Source organism: Trichosurus vulpecula, chromosome 1 (genome assembly GCF_011100635.1).
Source record: "Trichosurus vulpecula isolate mTriVul1 chromosome 1, mTriVul1.pri, whole genome shotgun sequence".
NCBI lineage: Eukaryota > Metazoa > Chordata > Mammalia > Diprotodontia > Phalangeridae > Trichosurus > Trichosurus vulpecula.
Window position 1 is genome coordinate 495507976 of NC_050573.1, and position 15753 is coordinate 495523728.

Sequence of the window (15753 nt, forward strand, 5' to 3'; positions counted from 1 at the left end):
ACACCTTTTTAAAAAAAGGTCATGCTTTGACAGGGAGGTGTGGAAAATATTTTTAGAGTGACACATCTTAAACCATAACACACAGATGAAAACCTATAACACCCTCTCGTGTTTGTTCCCACTTTCCAAGGTTGACAATGAATATAACTTCTATTCCCCATCCTCACACTCTTCCTTTTCTTCCTTCATCATCCAGTCCACAGTTTCTGATTACCCTATCACGTAGTTTTAATTTGGACTCCTCAACATGCTTCGTATATCTACCACTGGAAGAAACACTCTGTATGTTTCTTTTGCTGCTAACATACAGGTTATGTTAAAGTTTAAAATCGCACTAAGACTTTTGGGGCACCCTGTGTGTGTGTTTGTGTGTGTATTTGGGTATGTATTTATGTATGCATATATGTGTATTTATGTATACATAGAGATATATAGACATCTATAGGAATTTAGATATATAGGTATGCATATGGATATATATATTTATATATCTATAGCTATATACATATGTATACAAGTGGAGGAAAACAATGAAATAAAGGGATTAATGACTAAAATTGGAAGCGCTGACACCACCAGATCACCAAACTATTTTCTGCTCAATATTTGCATAAGGAGAATCCTCAGATTCATGTGCTCTTTACTCTGCTTTGGAAAGTTTTAAAAACCTAACAATCAATAAGATTGTCTTGCACAAGGCTATTGAAACCTAGATAGATCCTTATAAAATTCTTACAGAGGATGTCCCCCTGTCCCATTTGTTCTCTCCATGATGTTCCTCCCACTTTGGCAACTCCTTCTTCACAAATAATGACACGTGAAAAGCAGAGTAGCTATGATGAATCAAATCTCTTTCTAAGTCAACATTAGTACTAATTAAATGGAAGACATGAACAAAATTTAAAGAACGCGAACTTCTTGGGTCTAAGACACACAGGAAAAGGCAACAGGAAAAGAAGGGACACTCACCATCTGGTATATATTTTCCTCACTTAGAAAATCAACAGCTTAAAAAAAGGATCAAATGTTTGGTATTGTGCAAAAAAAAAATGACCAAGAGAAAAGCGACCTACATTTCTATTTTCCCATCTGTATAAAAATCTTTATGAGATTCATCTATGCATATATCACGGACATCTTTGACAAGGGATTTAGTAGGGGACAGGCAGGTTTGGTAAGTAATATTCCGCATTGGACTAAATTTTTACCATTATATATTGATTGAAAAATGTAAATAATATAAGATATTACAATGCTTGTTTGTTGTTACTTGTAGAAAATACAACAACAACAAAATGACAACCAGCATTTGATATGGTAAAGCAAAACATTGCCACAAAGGCTCTCCTCCATCAAATTGTCCTTTATCAATACATAAAATCATTCAAGATTCCTTTAGAGATATTATTACAGAGATAACTTTGTCCATCTCCCATTTGATCATAAACAGCACTCAAGGCATAAACAAAGGCAGACATACTCTGTAAAGGTGTTTACCACTGTGATAGTCTGGAACAAGTACAGAGAATCCAAGGTAAAGAATGTTTTCCTATGGATAATTAGGTCACCTGTATGTTCCCATTTTCATACAATTGTTTGCTCTTAGAATAAAATTCTAGGAACTTGCAGAGCCTCCAGAAAGAGATTCATAATCATTCTAAAGAATTTTTCTTGATCATTCAAGTGGGAAAAAAATAAGTGGATGAAGAATGCTAGTTGCTCAGATTACAACATAAAGTTGCAGGGAAAACTTGTAGAAATTGCTCTTAATTATGCACATCTGGGAGAGACAGAATAGATAGACAAGTTGGTTCAGAATTAGACAAAAGGAGGAAAATAGCCTGGATTGCTTCAATAAAATTGCTAAGCTCTTTTAATGACCATAAACTTCTCCCACAAACAAAAGCCAATTTTGATTAATTTAAAAAAATATTTATTTAAAAATATTTCCCTATTATATTCTGTTTTTAACATTCATTTAAAAAACTTTGTTTTAAATTCTCTCCCTCCTTTCTGCCCTTCCTCCATATCTTGAGAAAGCAAGCAATATGATATTGATTATATATGTGAAGTTATGAAAAGCATATTTCCATATTAGTCATGTTGCAAAAGAGAACACAACCCGACCCCCACCCCGCAAGAAAAATAGAGTGAAAAATGTATGCTGCAATCTGTAGTCAGAGTTCACCAGTTCTCTCCCTGGAGGGGGATAGCATTTTCTTATCAAGGATCCTTTGAAATTGTTTTGGATCATTGTCTTGATCAGAGTGGCTAAGTTTTTTGTTGTTGATTATCCTTATAATATTGCTGGTATTGTGTCCTTGTTCTGTCCTCTTTACTTTGCATCAGTTCATGTAAGTCTTCCCAGATTTTTCTAACATCATACTGCTCCTCATTTCTTATAGCACAATAATATTCCATCGCAATCATATGTCACAACTTGTTTAGCTATTCCTCAATTGATGGGCATCCCCTCAATTTCCAATTCTTTGTCATTACAAAAAGAGTTACTATCAAAGGCCCACTTAAAATTTCCCCCTGTTTTTATTGTTACATATATATTGTTTTACCATGTGATGACAATTTAGATTTGAAGATCTTCCCCATCCATTAATAGGCCATGTGACCTGCTTACATCACAGGAAGCCTAAAACACATATGGTGGGAGAGGCTTGCTGAGAGGAAAAGGAAAGTGTGTCACAGGAAATGCTCAGAGGGAGAGTGGTTAGAGCTGAGGGAAAGAGCAGACATGTGCTGTGCTGTGAGAATGTCTGTGGGAAGGCCCCAGCAGGGGGGCAGAAGGTTATAGAATGGAGTGGTTCTCTGCTGTGATATTGTGTATTGAATTCTTTGATGCTGTGATGGATTGTGCTTATTGGTTTTGGGCTCTGGTCCTCTGGTGTCTGAACAAATGGTTTACTTCTACCTATATGGAAAGTCTCATATTTTGTGATACAGAACTACATGGGCATATTGACAATTATCATCTATTTTGTGATTATTGCCTTGCTAATACACCATCACCTTTCGTTTTTAAATGTATCCCTCTCCCCTCCTCTTATTGAGTCAAACCTTGTAACAAACAAAAATAAAATAAAATAAAATGAGAAAAAAAAAGTTCGACAAAACCGATGAACACAATGGGCTGATAGCATCTGCAGTATTCCATGTCCATAATGTCCTACCTTTGCAAAAAAAGGAGAGGTTCATTTTCTCATCTTTTCCTTGTTGACAAGCTTCATTATGATAATCACAGTGTTCAGTTTCAGAATTTTTGCTGTTAATCTTTCAATTTGTGTTTTTGTAGTCATTGTGTATATAGTATTTCTGGTTCTGCCACACTACCTCACTAATAAATTGTTTTGCTGAGATTATTTAACCTCTCTCCTCTCTTCTTCTGCATGTGTTGTAATAGTCTTTGGGTGGAAGATCCCAGCAGAACTGTTATCACAAGACTCAGGTGTGTGTATTCACTTAACTCTCATCCTCAAATAGACATGCATGAAAGTCATGCTGGAAATTTGTGTTAGAAAGCAAAGAATGAAGAGGGTAAACCAAACAACCCCCTTTTTATGTTTCATCCTGGTGAGCAGCCAATGTAAATGCTTATGCTACGAGAACAAGTCTATTTCCTGCCGTTAAAGCTTTGGTGTTTATCATAGAGCTACTCACTGCCACTGGCTGCCCCGACAAACTATTAACCCCTGCTTTTAGCCGGCAAACCAGATGTGGGTTTCTTAAGCAAATTATTGGTTATTTGACCACATGTAGTTTTCACAGTTAAGTGTTTCCAGCTTCTCAGAGCATTCCATGGGAATAACATCATGCCCCACCCCCACCTAACCTGTTAATTAGCATAATTATTTACTGCCCCCCCAACCCCACCCCCCCAACCACAGCTTGAGTTTGTTAAGCAACAGGCTAAGCCCATATGCTTCATGCTTACTGGATGGCAGCTCATTAGACTGGTAAGGGAAAGCCTGTGAGGAGGGATTGCAATAATAATAGCTCACACTTGTATGTGGCTTCAAAGTTTACAGAGCACTTTATGAACATTATCTCATTTTATTCTCACAACGATCACATGAAGCACAGTTATAATCTTCATATTATTATCCCCATTTTACAAGTGAGGAAACTGGAACTTAGAGGCTTGGCTAGGATTACACCCATAGTATGTGTCAGAGGGATGATTTGAACCTAAGTCTAGCCTTCAGCCCACTATCCCATCCTACCTCTGGAAGCAGGAAGACCCTGATGCTGGGAAAGATGGAAGGCAAAAGGAAAAGGGGCTGACAAAGAATGAGATGGATAGATATTATCAGGGAAACAACGGATATGAAATTGGACAGACTTCAAGAGATAGTGGAGGATAGAAAGGGCTGCTATGTTGTGTATGGTCCACGGGGTCACAAAGACTCAGATACGCCTGAACAATTGCACAACAACAAAAGTTGGTCCTGGATTTGGATTCAGGACAACCTCGAGTTCAAATTCTTCCTCAAATACATACTAGCCATGTGACCTTGGTCAAAGTCTCCGGACTGAACCTCTCTCAGCCTCAGTTTCCTAATTTGTAAAACAGAGAATGACAATAGCATGTTATGATTGTTTGAGGGCTAAATGAGACGGCATAAGTGCTTTGCAAATTTCAAAGTGCCATTATAAATGCTGGCTGTTCTTCATCTTCATTGTCATCATATCATTTGATTATTCACCAGGTAAATATAAAAGGGCAGCTAAGTGGTTCAATGATATAGCACTAGACCTGCAGTCAGGAAGGCTTATCTTCCTGAGTTCAAATCCCGCCTCAGACACTAACTAGTTGTGTGACCCTGGGCAAGTCACTTAACCCTGTTTACCTCGGTTTCCTCATCTGTAAAATGAGCTGGAAAAGAAAATGGCAAACCGCTCCAGTATCTTTGCCAAGAAAACCCCAAATGGGGTCACAAAGAGTCTGACATGATTAAAACAAGTCAACAACAAAGGTAAATAAAACAACTCCTATTTAGGTCATTAAAAGTGTTAAATTGGGCACCATGCCAGTGGCTCCTCTATTCTATTCCTTTCTCTTCCACTCCTCTTCAGCAAATAAATAAATAAAAATGAAAATAAATAAAAATACCATGACCCAGTCTTGGGATGAACAAAGATCTCCTTTGGACAAAGTTACTATTTTTTCAAAGATTCTGTTCTCCTTCTTTCACTCTACCCCTCCCCACTGGGCTCATGTTGCTACTTTCACATCATATAGGAAAGAATTTGGTTCTATCACATGCATAAAGAGCAAGGAAAACACTAAATATTGTTAAGCAGTTGGCATAATATTATGCAAATGACATTTTTTCTTAAAGGGAGAGTAGTATTTAAAAAAATTTTTTGAAGATCTCTAAGTAAACAAATGCGATGTGGCACAGTGAATTGGATACTGAGTTTGGAGTCTGAAATGCCTGTTTTCAACTCCTTCCTCAAACACTAGCCATGTGACCTTAAGCAGTTCATTTAACTCCGTTGGACCTCAGTTTTCTCACCTATAAAATGGAAGGGGGTTGACTCAATGGACCTCTATCTAGTATCCCCTTCTGCCTTTAAATCTATGATCCTATAAAAGGCACTGATGCGGGCTGCTGTGAGGCCAAGAATCCGAATAACTACACACTCCTCTGGGGTCCCAAGGTAAAGACTTCTGACAGTCCTAACCACTGGCTATTCTAGTCACTAACTGTATAGAATTATGATTGCAGTGTTCCTAGCAAGAGCTAAAGGGAAATGTTGAGGGAATTTAAAATAGTCCCAGTGACATGGCTAGGGAAGAGGAATTGTGAGACCCTGGCATGCAGAGGTATTCAGCATCTCAGCATGTGTGAATTTTTCCTTGAGAGCAGAAAACTCAGTGTCCACATCCTGCTTCAGGCCGACCTGTGGTTCTTGTGAAGCTGGTGATTAACTGCTTACCATGGATTTCACGTGACCATCGAAGTGGCTCCAGGCAGGACTCTGGGTAGGGAGTTACAAAACCTAACCAAATGTTTAGTTTTGATTTAAGTAAAAATTTAAAATAGGTAAAATCACAGGACGTTTGGAATTGATTCCAAATCTGGTAACGAAGACTCCAAGATGGGATAGCCTGGTAAAAGATTCCTCATCCCTTAAAGTTAATTGCCACAAGTTTGACATGCAAAGTTTTAATAATAGATTAGTGCTTCTCCCTAGGGGGAATCTGGCTACCTAAGCAGCTAGGTGGCACAGCGGTGTAGAGCCAGGCCTGGAGTCAGGAAGATCTGAGTTTAAATCCGACCTCAGCCACTTCCTAGCTTTGTGACCCCAGGCAAGTTACTTAACCTTGTTTGCCTCAGCTTCCTTATCTGTAAAATGAGCTGGAGAAGGAAATGGCAAACCGCTCCAGTATCTTTGCCAAGAAAATCCCAAATTGGGGTCATTAAGGGTTAGACAAGACTGAAAAATGACTCAACAACAAGAAGAGCCTCAGTTTCCTCAATTGTAAAATGGAGAGAGTAATTTCACCCACCTTCCAGGGTTTTTGTGAGGATCAAATGAGATACTTGTAAAATGATTATCATAATGCCAGATACTTGATACATGCTTCTTTCTTCTTTCTCTCTCTGTCTCTCTCTCTGTCTCTCTCTCTCTCTCTGTCTCTTTGTCTCTCTCTTTGTCTCTCTCTACCTTCCTTCCTTCCTTTCTTCCTTTATTCCTTTCTTTCTTTCCATATTAGGGAAATTTTGGTGTAGAAAGGTAACTGAGGCAAGGTGGCAAGGAAGCTAAGGATAGGGACTGAATCTATGACCTCATTGATATGGGGAACCTGCAGATGGGGAGACCCCCTATACCAATACTGGTCAGCATCTTCCCTGGTAGTCAGACTCTTAGAGTTGCCTAGAGTACTGAAAGGTGACAATGACCTACCAGGGTCACATGGCCAGTAAGGCTTAAGGCAGCACAAGGACACATTTTTAACTTGTTTCAAGCCTAGCTCTCTATCCGCTGTGCCATATTGCCTCACCGAAGAAATAGCTATGGCAAATAACTGAAAGGATATTTGTCACTCATGGTTGGGTCATGCCAACATAATAAAAATGATAATCCTACCTAAATTGATTTACAAATTTAATGTACTAATCAGATTACCAAGGGGATATTTTATAGAGCTAGAGAAAAATAGTCACAATATTCATTTGGAGCAATTAAAGGTCTAGAATCTCAAGGAAAAACAATTTTTTAAAAGGAAAAATGAAGGGGGAATAGCATTTCTAAGCCTTACATTATATTATATAGGAATAATGATAAAAATATTAGTACTTGTTAAAAAATAGAAAAGTTGATCAGTGGAACATACAAGATCAAGAAGGGTAAGGATCACTGAGACTCAGTAATTCAGTGTTTGATAAGTTCTCCTCTACAGTTATATGAAGAAGTGCTATAAATCACTTTTGATTAGAGAAATGCAAATTAAAACAACTCTGAGGTACTTCCTCACACCTATCAGATTGGTTAATGTGACAAAAAAGGAAAATGATAAATGTCACAGATGATATGAAAATTAGGGACACTAATGTACCGTTGGTGGAGTTGTGAACTGATCCAACCAGTCTAGAGAGCAATTTGGAACTGTGCCCAAAGGGCAACCAAACTGCATATCCTTTGTTCCAACAATATCACTACTAGATCTGTATCCCAAAGAGATCATAATAAAGGGAAAAGGGTCTATTTGTACAAAAATATTTATAGCAGCTCTTTTTTGGTGGAAGTTGAGGGGATGACCATCAATTAGGGAATAGCTAAACAAGTTGTGGTATATGAATGTAATGGAATAGTATTGTGCAATAAGAAATGATGAGCATGCAGATTTCAGAAAAAAACCTGGAAAGATCTGTATGAACTGATGCAAACTGAAATGAGCAGAACCAGGAAAACATTATACATGGTAACAGCAACATTATGTGAGGATCAACTATGAATGACTTAGCTCTTCTCTGCAACAGAGTGATCCAAGACAACTAAAAAGGACTCATGACAGAGAATGCTATATGCATCTAGATAAAGAACTGAGGGGCTCTCAGTGCAGATTGAAGAATACTATTTTTACTTACTTTATTTTAAAAATTTATTATTATTTTTAATTTTACTTTATTTTTTTCCACGGTTCTTTCCCTCTGGTCTATTTCTTCTTTCACAAGTGTGACCAATATGGAAATATGTTTTATATGATTGCATATATGTAACCTATACCCAAGTGTTAACCATTTTAGGAAGAAGGGTAAGGAGGGAGGCAGGTAGAAAAATTTAGAACTCAAAATGAATACTAAAAATTTTCTTTACATATAATTGTGAAAAACAAACTACCATAAAAAAGAGAGAAAAAAAACCCTGTGGTTTCTTCCCATTATTCTGAAGTTAAATTGGAATTACATTTTTTAAAAAAGATCTACAGTTGATTTAAATCAAAAGGACTAACAATGGCCTGGGATCTTTGATGCCTGACCAGGCTCTGAGCGCTCCACAGCACCTGCTTCAGCTGCCTTTGTGGCCGTTGGAACAAATTGTTCTCATTCACCCATTCTGCCAGGGAAGACTTCTTATTTTGATCTAAAGATCCTGCTGTCAGAATCAAACATGAAGGTTCCATACACAATGAAATATTCACAGTGACACATTTTATAATGGCAAAGAACCAGAAACAAAGTTTGACTAATGGCTAAACAAACTATGAATGTAATGGAATAGTGCTTCACCATAAGAAATGATAAATATGAAGAATTCAGAAAACATGGGAAGACCCTAATGAACTGATGCAGAGTGAAGTAAGCAGGACTAGGAAAACAATATGCACTATTACTACAATAATATAAATGTGTAAAAGGAAGGAACAACAATAAAAACCTAAATTTTAACGTTACACAAGCTAATAACCAAGCCTGGTCTCAGTGGAGAGCTGAGAAAATGTAATTTGCTTCTTCCTTCTCTGAAGAAGTGGGATCATATGGATATAGCATGTTGAATGAGCTATCTGGCATGGCTGAAATGTTGGTTGGCTTTGATGGATGGCTCTTTTTCTTTTAAAAAGTTTGTTCTGTGGGATGGTTCACTGAGTAGGTAGAATGGATAAATATAATATAAAAGCAAAAAGGTACAATAAAACTTAAAATAAATTGGGGGGTGGCTAGGTGGCACAGTGAGTAGAGCACCGGCCCTGGAGTCAGGAGGACCTGAGTTCAAATCCAGCCTCAGGCACTTGACACTTACCAGCTGTATGACCTTGGGCAAGTCACTTAACCCCAATTGCCTTGCCTTCCCCTCTCCAAAAAAAACCCAAAACAAACAAACAAACAAAATTTTTAAGTAGCACAGTGATGATAAGATAGGTTTCTTATTTAAATTAATCTAGATTCATCCAATGAAAGGGATTGGAGACAAGAGATATCAACTAGAAGGTGGTCACAGGCAATTATAAAAATCCAGGTATGAAGTGATGCTTGGATTGAGTGAGTGGTAATGGTAACAGAAATGAAGGAATGGTTACGATGGATAGAAAGAACCAAGAAGACTTGGAAAAATAGTCCCTTTAAAGGATTGACTGTAAAGCATGTCTTCCTCTTTTTGGCAGAAGACGTGTGTGGGATAAAGCATTTTCAAACATGGCCTCTATGTTGATTTGTTTTGCTTAACTGTACTTAGATGTGACAAGGGAACATTTTACTGGGGCTAGGAAGAGTCATTTGAAAATGACAGTGATATACAAAAGGAACCTCAATAAAACACTTTTGGAGAAAATTTGGTGACTGACTGGATTTTGGGGAGAAGGAGAAGAATGAGTTACAATGGATCCCAAGGCTCAGATCCTGGTTGGCAAGAAAAATTCTGGCATCACTGAAAACAATTGGGAAGGGGCTAGATGGGTACATACGGTTTTGGGGTAAAGTTTCAAAGGTCAGCATAAGCCTTGCTAGGCCTCGCAATTGATAAAAGTAGAAAGTTTATCTCTAATGCTGCTGTCCCACCTCCTACCCCACAGTGTTCCTTCCTATGTCCTTTTACCATTTCTGTAGTTCCCTCCGGGGCTGTGTGGGGTGTTCAGGGAAGTCTAGCACCTCTGGTGTGAGGACTTCCCCAAGCCCTTTCCAGGGCTGCCCATCCACCTTTGGTGTCCACCTTCACTCAGCTGTGGCTCCAAATGCTGCAGCATGCACAGTAGCCACACACCAGTAAAACCGGCTCAGCAAATACACTAAACCAGGTGGAGGGTAACTGACAGGCCTCAAACCCATTCCTGAGTTAGGGGGATATCTACCCCCAAAATAAGAATTCTTCCCTGGCAGAATGGGTGGATGAGAACAATTTGTTCCAATGGCCACAAAGGCAGCTGAAGCAGGTGCTGTGGAGCGCTCAGAGCCTGGTCAGGCATCAAAGATGCCAAGGTTGTCTACTGCATCCCGCGCCGTTGTTAGTCCTTTTGATTTTTGTCTTACCCCTGAACTTCAATGACTGTGGGACAGAGAGTGAGGCTTTGAGCAACTGCCTCACTTAAATCCAATTCATGAACAAGTCAAGACGTCTTCCAGTGATGTCACTGGTCCTCTTCAAAAACAAAGATAAACAGCAAGTTCCCTCCCATATGAACTGAAACATTCAGTACTTTTATGTCTTCTCTACCTTGATTCCTCATTAAAATCAGCATTTAGGAATAATCTGACATCAGTAATTTAGGGTTATCTCTTCCAGGGTGACTTGCATTTTAGGCCTTATTTCTAAATATATTTATGTTATTTAACTATTATAAATATTTATTTACTTTAACTCTCTTCACTGTCTGGGACTTCTGGCATTATAGGAGGCAGCATGCCATGGAAAAAGGTAAACTGACTGCATTCCAAGAACCTTAGTTCAAATGCAACTTCTGAGAGTTCTTATGTGATCTTAGGGAAGCCATCTCATTTCCCTAAGCCTCAATTTCCCCACCTATTGAACGGGGTTGGACTCAATTTCCCCTAAGGTCCTTTTCCAGCTTCCAGATCTATAGATTACTTATGAGGATTCTCTCCTCTCATAGCTTATGTGACATTGTATCATACTTTCTTTCTTCCTATCTTTCCAGTGATTAAGTTGATTCTATTTCTTCCCAACTAACTTTAGCTGTTTTTCTAGAAAAAAATTGGATTTTTCTTTTCTTTATTCTACATTTCCAAGATTTTGACTATTAACTCTATTTAGATCATCATCAAATGTGTATATCTTCCTTCATGACTTGTCTTAGTCCTGGACAACTCTTTACTAAACGTTCATTTGGAGGATATCTCAAACTTAATATTTGTTGGTGTTGATCAGTTGTTTTCAGTCAAGTTTGGCTCCTTGTGACCTCATTTGTGGTTTTCTTGGCAAAGATGCTGTAGTGGTTTGCCATTTCCTTCTCCAGCTCATTTTCCAGCTGAGGAAACTGAGGCAAATAGGGTTCTGTGACTTGCCCAGGGTCACACAGCTATTAAGTGTCTGAGGCCAGATTTGAACTCAGGTTGATGAGCCTCCCTAACTTCAGGCCTGGCAATCTATCCATAGTGTCACCTAGTTGCCCTAAAACTTTATGAGTAGTATCAAAAATGAACTCATTGTCTTTCTTCCCAAACTAGCTTTTTCTCCCAGCCTTCCTGGTTTTGATAATGTTACCCATCATCCTTCTAGCTTCCAGGTTCAAAAGAGGATATCACTTTTATGTAGCATTTTCCTTTGCACATGAAGGCCTGTTGTTCCTTTTGGTGGCATGTTGATTCAATTCAATTCAATCAGATAAACCTTGATTAAATGCAAAGCACTGTGCTAAGTGCTGGTAGACAAAGATGAGATGGAAGATTCAGGGGTGACCCTGAAGTTTCACGGCTGGGTTACTGAGGGGAAAGAGACATATCTCAGGATAAACTCTAAAATTCTCAGATTATTTTCCAAATGTTCTTCCTCCCCTACCCACCAAATCTAGACAGATCCAACCTATTCAAATTTGTCTCCTTGTTTGCCAAAACGAATCCTATACTCCAGTCAGGCCTTATACACAAGAGGCTCCAAGCTCACTGCTTCAAATAACTCTGTTCATGTTGTTCTCCTACCTTCCTTTCTGTCTAATCAACCTCAAATCATACCTACTCTATCAGTTAAGCTGTTCCTCACCATTCTAGTCCATGCTGATCTCTCTTTTCTCTGAATTTCTACTACATTTATTTGTTTTAACCAGTTACTCATCATTTACCGCCTTCTACTTTTCCTTAGTGGGGCAAATAAGTGGTTCAGTAGAGAGAGCCCAAGGCCTGGAATCAGGAATATCTGACTTCAAACCTGTTGTCACATACTTACTAGCTATGTGACCATGGGCAAGTCACTTAACCCTGTTTGCCTCAGTTTCCTCATCTGTAATATGAGTTAGAGAAAGAAATAGCTAGCCATTCCAGTAACTCTGAAACCTTGGAGGGCATCAGGAAGCATTGGACACAACTGAAAAAGAATAATTTTTTCTTAGTGGTCACTACATGGCATGGTGGGTCATGCACTAGGCCTGGAGTCAGGAAGACCTAAGTTCAAATTCAGCCTCAGACACTTACTGGTTGTGAGGCTTCAGGAAAGTCACTTAACTCCTGGCTGCCTCAGTTTCTTCAACAGTAATACGGGGATAATAATAGAATGTACATCACAGGGTTGTTTTGAGGATTAAATGAGATATTTGTAAAATTCTTAGCATAGTAATGTTATATATAATAAAAGCTTATTTCTTTTCCTTTCTTCCTTCTCCTCCATCAGATTACAAACTCTTTGATGTCAGAGACCCTTGGATTATCACTTTTGTTATGAGAAACTTTACTACCCTTTTACCTTCTGCAGTGCTACCTGCCAATAGTACCTAAATGAATGCTGGATATGTATCATAGGTGGTCAATAAATATTTATTGAATCAAATTGATTTTGACTTTTATGATCAATTATCCTCTTATACAATCCTGGTTACTCACGAGTTAAATGTAAGTTAAACTGACTTTCAATTGTATTCTACGGTCTAGTCCTCTCCACAAAGCCTCTAGCTTATAAGGACAGGGTCTGATCCTGGGGACCTAACCGAAAGGAATCATTATATTCCTTTGCTTTTTGTCATCACCCTGAAAACTCTGAGAAAGCCTCTAGGAATAAAGCTCAGGTATGGCTTATCACTAGGTTTACCCAAATGTGGGTAAAAATACTCAATTCACACACAGGCATTCTGTGTACAATGTGGATATCAAGTATGAAGCAGCCATGAATAAATACAGAAATATAATACTCAAATAATTAATTATACTCTATCCCACCAAGATAAAGAAATTTAGGGAAATTGCTGAACAAATATTCCCATTTACTTTATAATTGCACCAAGCAAACAACTCAGAATAGCAGATCTGGCAAGGTCGAAGGTTCAAGGCTCAACACAGCTTCAATTTTTGAGGTTGATTCTCTGTTGAGGATCTTCTTCCATCTCCAAGAAAAGTGATATTGAGGATGTCCTCTCCATCCTGGAGGCTGGTTCCTGAAAACTGGAACTCAAAAGCATCATACTTGGTTTACCCATGAGGTAACTTCCAAAGCTGGTCCTCTCTGAAATCTCTCTTCTTTGACTAGAAGGACAGAGTCTTGGATCATGTGGCATAGGGAATCCAAGATTGCAACTTTGTCTACATAGGAGATTGGAGCTCAAAAATAGTGACATTAAACTACCCTCCCAGGCCATAAACAAACATATAGTAAGTCCTCTGCTCCTAGAGGGAAGGAGAAGTGTAATAAATTATTTGCATATCTTATGTTTCTATGTGTTCATGAATGTCTGTTAGGAATTGAGTAACTTCACAACGCTGCACTTTGGAGATAGGAGTGGCCTCTGAGTCTCAATTAAATAGCAATTCTAATCACTGGTGGGTCCTAATTCCCAATATTTATGGTTGGTGCCCTCCAGACAAAAGTCCATGCTTGGTAATCTTCTTGGAGGAAAATAGTCAAATCGATCAGGGACTACCATGATCAACCTTCTTTTACACCAGAAAAGACATTGGGGGCATTTAAAGAGAATAAGTACCCCTTTAGCAAAGATGGATAATGACCATGAAAGTATTTTCTTAGAGAAGAGAAAAATCTTCCACATTCCTTAGAATTCTAATGGCTGGTTATTGCATCTGCCTATAGGGCTTAACATCTTTCCCAATACCATTTTTCTAAAAAGGTAAGTCCGGGGATGGTATAGTCATGTTTCTTTGGCAAGAAAAGCCAGTTTAAATTTAAAACAAGAGGAGAGAAAATATGCTAATACACAGCAAGCCTAGCCACTGCTATTCATTAGGAAGCCCCTTTGCAGTGGTAAAGCCCAGTCTAGCATGAATTTGCAAAGGATTGTCCTTATACTAACATTCCACAGCAGTGATAAAAACATGGGAGAGAATCAGCCACTGACAATTTGTTTTACTTTTCTCCCTTTAGAATTCCTGGAGGAATAGGTATTTAAAGGCTGTCCCAAAAATGTTAGTGCAGTTTAAAGTTTTAAACTGTATGTCCCTATGGATGGCATTGTTAAAATATACAAATTTCTTTGGAGACTCCATCATTAGGAAAACCTCCGTGACTAAAACTCAAAGATTTTGTGAGTTTGAAGAATTCAGTGTCTTTACCCTCAAGCCATAGAATCTCTCAGTTGCATACCATCTGAGTCACAACCTCTGACATCTTTAACTAGAATAGCAAATGGCTGGGAAGAGAACCAAGATGGAATATTAGCAGCCACCAGAGAGCTGAGCTGGAATGCTGGCTCCAACCACAAATTGGTACGCACAATTTATGTTTTTCATTATACTCCCTGCTGCAGTGCTGGTGTCTAGCATTCCAATGCACATTCAGCCTCACATTGAACTCAATTTTTAAAAAGCATTTGAACGGTGTGAAGGGTCAGGCAGAAATCAACAAGACCCCGGAAAAATAAAGGAAAAACCAGCTTTTTATTCCTTGCTGTTAGAAATGCGGTAACTGAGTCAACTTCTAGAATAATCTGTTGTGTATTAAAGATGCACAGTCACCCTGACTGCTGAAATCCTCCATTTAGCTCTTTAGGTAAAGCCTTTGATTATACTTAAGCATACTGTGTTTTTCCATTGTTTGGTGTTCTGGGAAGACTAGCACCTCTGGTGTGAAAGCTTGTTGAGCCCTTTCCAGGGCTGCTTATCCACCTTTGGGGTCCACATTTCACCCCAAATCTCACCTATGGCTCTAAGAAGCAGTAGCATGTGCAGTGGCCTTACCCTGGGAAAACCGTCTCAGCAGATGGGCTAACCACAGGTTGAGGGTGACTGACAGGTTTCAGACCTGTTGCTGAGTTAGAGGGGTGTCTACTCCAACCATGTGAATCCCCCACCCCCAGAAGAATGGGCAGAATGGAACAATATGGTACAACAGCTACGAAGGAGGCTGAAGCAGGCACTGTGGAGCTCTTAGAGCTTGGTTAGACATCAAAGATGCCAATGTCACCCATTGCATCCTGGGCCATTGCCAATAATCTTGACATTTGTCCTGCCACTGGACTTTGATGACTCTGAAAGAAAGAGTAAGACTGATGACTTTGTGCAACTCTGCCTCACTTAAAGCCAATTGATACACAAGTCAAGACATCATCACCCCATGATGCTATTGGTCCTCTCTGAAATGAAGGATGAACAACAATTGTTTCCCCACCAAACACATGTCTAT